Genomic DNA, 4321 nt, shown 5'->3' with positions numbered 1-4321 from the left:
ATTTGACACTGACATGCCACCTCATACACAGTTGTGATCCATTGTCACCAAGATTCTTAAATAAGACTTTTTGTTAAGCACTTACAAATTATTTTTGAGAAATTTTCCAATGGCAGCTACTTCCAATAAACAATTCAAGAACATTTGTGTGCTTTCTGGATTTAACTATGGCAAACATAAAGAGTTCGTTGAGGCAGCCGTAGATCTTGGTCAAAGCATAGCAGAGAGAAAATTACACTTGGTGTATGGAGGAGGTAACCGAGGGTTATCAAAATTGGTCTCAGAAACTGCTTTTGTCAAAGGAAGCCACGTGTTAGGCATCATCCCAAGAGTCCTAAAACCTTTGGGCAGTTTGTCTGACTCACTGACTGGAGAAGAGTTAGTCGTCTCAGGTATGCAAGAAAAAATAACTGAAATGCTTAATCATGCTGATGCTTTTATTTTCTTTCCAGGAGATCTTGCAACACTAGAGGCACTTATCACACTAGCATCTTGGGGCCATCTGCACATTCACCAGAAACCCATCGGTTTGTTAAATGTCAATAACTTTTATGATGGCTTCATCGCATTTCTTAACCATCCAATAAAAACTATTTCATTCCTTCCAATGCGAAAAAGCTTTTCTTTTGTGCTCACACTACTAATGAGCTACTTGATCTGTTACAAGCTTATCAACCGGAGCCAGACCCCTGGACCTTTGTGTTGGAGCGTCCAAATAGTGATGGTAACAATAGCCGCGGTAAGAAGTACAAATTAGATTTAACTCTCTGCCTGTAAATATTTTCTTCTGTGTTGCATCACCCAAGTGATGTCTTCTAAACTCTACTTCTTTCCTTTAAAACATTGAGGACAATGTTTCGTTCTAGTTGGGGGGAGGGAATAGTTGACAATTATGGAATCTTGGTTAAGTTTTTACTGATTTTTTGTTGTAGAAACTAACTGTTGCTAACTTTTTGTGTTGAAGATGGCTGAATATGGAGTGTAAAGACTCTAAAAACGCATCTTCATCGTTTAAAAAAAAAACTGTTTTCTTTCTCTTTCTCTTTTATAAATATACATTTTAAATTTTTGAGTCAAAGATGGCTGAATATGGAGTGTAGTGCCTCTAGAAACGCATCTTCATCGTTTAAAAAAAACAAAAACAAAAAAAAAACCATTTTCTTTTTAAGTGTAACTTTTCTAATTAGTTTTTCTACATTATTTTCACATTTCTGCATGCATAGTTTCCTTTCACGTTTAGAATAGGTTGGGGGGTAGGATGTTGTTTGAAAAAAAAAATTTGTGTGATTTGTTTTAATATTGGATGACATGATTAATTTCAAATTTTAGTATTTGTATTATCTTTGGTCTTAAGTGATGTTACACTATGTTTGCTACTTTACATGTTGATGTCGGAGACAAATATGAGTTGCTTGAAGGAATGAACATGTCAGAAATAAGTGCCAATTGAGTTTTTAAGCCTATCATTTTTCTTGGAGAGTAACTCTTTTGCCCATTCTTTATACAACTTAGCAGTTTATTATTGTATACACGATCTCTAGATTTCTTTTGAGTTAACCCTTAAAAAAAATAGAAAAAATAATGTTGTTGCTACATTTGGAGACCCATCTAACTAGTAGATATGGAAGGTTATTTAGAGCCCTAAAAGACGATGGAAATGCCATTTTTGATCCGTTTGCGCCTTTCTAGCCATCCCTTTTGTGAAATATCCATAGTTAACCATTTTGAGCCTTTTTAAAAAAAAAGAAAAAAAAGTCTTTTATTTGTTAAACTTATCATCTTGACCCACTCCGATTTGGAGTATTACCCGATGTCTTATAAGTTCTATCACCTATTTATGTTTGAGAAAAATATAAATAATTATTTTGTTCAGTGACGTTGTGCCAAGCAGAAGCAAAAAAAAAAAAAAATTGTTTCATAAAAAAAAGAAAAAAAATAACAATAATAGGTGAAATCCACCTTGCAACTTCCAAAAAAAAAAAATTACTCTGTATTTTTCTCAAATATACACTTTGTTTTCCTTATTTCCCTTCTTTGTTAACCATGTCCCTAGCCTACGTTACGTCCTAATAAAAGTCCTTGATTTTAGGGAACTATAGTCTGAAGTAGAAGCTAGTTATATGGGCTAAAAAGATGTAGTGATGCATAATAAAAAAAGAAAAAAAAAGATAAATAAAGTGGGTTGACTAACATTTTTGTTTGACTTAAGATCGTATTATTTCTAAGCTGAGGGCATATTTCTTTCATCTTGGTGAGAACATGTGATATCATTTTTTTATTATTATTTTTCTCTCAATTACCATTCATTGGAGTGGCTATTTTTATTGGGTTTAATTTCTTTGTGAGAGTATCACTACTTCCAGTGAGATTTTGGGGTTTGACATGTCATTCTTGAAGGTAGTTATGACAAAGTCTACTAGGCTGATTAATGTGGATGGTTGATGTGGGTGTGATGTTTCTTTAGACTTGAGATAATGCTTATACTTTTATTTGATTACTATCATTATTCTAATTGAATAAACATGAGTGTTAAAAAAAAATATTATTTTGGATTTAAATTTTGTTTTCGCTTTATTTGCTAGGGACTAGCAATAAGCTGGTTGGGGGGTGTGTTGAGTGTTAGAAAATGTATATTTATAAAGGAGAAAATCGTCATTTTACACTTTAAGTTTTACTAAGACCCTTACTTTTATGTATTTAACTTTCTTTTGATTTAATTCCGTGTGTTTTATTTTAATTAAGTATTTTATGTATTTTAGGGGCATCATAGTCATTTCAAAATAAACGAGAGATCAGATGGCAAAACGGACATCACTTTTTAACTCAGGACGGTTGAAAACCATAAGAGGAGCATAAAAGGAAAAATGGCAATGTTCACATGTATGGTACTATTCACGTGTACGATACTATCTATGTTACTGTTCACGACACTGTTCACATACACAAATCGATGACGTGGCATTGACCGATGATGTGGCATTGACTGATGAGGTGTCACGATCCTGTTGGACTAAAATTCTTATGTACTGTTGATGGTGACGTGGCAGCATATTAGTGGACCAAAAATCTCGCGTACGGTACATGTATCACACAGGATTATTTTCAACCAAACCGCGTCATTGTTCAACCTGGGTCAAACCGTGTTACTGTTCATCCACGTGGTCAAACCACGTACTATTGACTGATGACGTGGCGCAATCCTGAGCGTCCAAACTGTTTTTAATCTGATGGCCATGATTTACTCCATGTATCTATAAAAAGGAAGCCTCCCCCCCTACTTTGATATATTTGAATCTATTTTTTTTAGGATCTATTTTCTGTAATTCCTATTTCATCTTGTATTTTCTACGTATTTTAATAAATTTTCATTTTACCCCTAGTTCAATTATGAGTAGCTAATGTTCTTTCAAGTTTGGGTTGAAGATGAAGTCTCAACATGTGTCATGGACTTTATTTAGTAAATTTATTTTCTCTTCCCCTCTAGTTTTTGTGGATGTTTTGACTTCTCGTCGACAAATAATAATAATCTTGTCTAGATACCGCCTTGGTTACACCGGCTCTCTAGTACAAGGTTATTATTATTTGGCACGACAAGCTCTTAGCACCATATTGATTAGAGTGTGGTTCATGAGGTGTAGATTCCCCCCTCATGATTTAATTGGTATTAATAAAGAATATTTAGCCCATGGTGCATGTTGATACGGATTCAGATACCCAAGTACGTCAATTTAATAGATTTTCTATTCAATTTATTCTCGCCATTTAAATTCTAATTTTAGGATAATCCAAATCATTTTCACCACAAATCCAACCACCCATTTACAAAATTAATTCTACACACAATTAAAATCTACCTCCTCGTGGGATCGACAGTCGTCACCATTAGTCTATTCTACAATAGATTCGTGCGCTTGCGAGTTCAATAAAATTTGCACAACATTAGTAAGACTTTAAATGTAAAATGACGATTTTCTCCTTTATAAATATATATTTTCTAACGCTCAACACCACTCAGAAAGTCTGCGAACATCACAATTAACTGCTGTAAAGTGTCTGATGCTGGGGGCTTGTCAGAAGTGGGAGGCTGCTTAGGAACAAAAGACAGCTCGGGAGTAGTAGGCTACTCGGGAGCTAAAGACGGCTCGGAAGTGGAGGGAATATCAATGTCCATCTCACGCTCCTCAGTATTAGAATCAACTAGATGCTGGGGAACAAAGCGACGACGAGAAAATGGAGGATGAGCTCTTAATCTAAAATCGGGAAGCTGATCGAGGGTATAAACATCATTAAGCATCTAATCATCATCTGGAGCAATTAAGGT

This window comes from Citrus clementina, unplaced genomic scaffold (assembly GCF_000493195.1).
Source record: "Citrus clementina cultivar Clemenules unplaced genomic scaffold, Citrus_clementina_v1.0 scaffold_2, whole genome shotgun sequence".
In the NCBI taxonomy this organism is placed as follows: Eukaryota; Viridiplantae; Streptophyta; class Magnoliopsida; order Sapindales; family Rutaceae; genus Citrus; species Citrus x clementina.
This window is presented reverse-complemented; position numbering follows the sequence as displayed.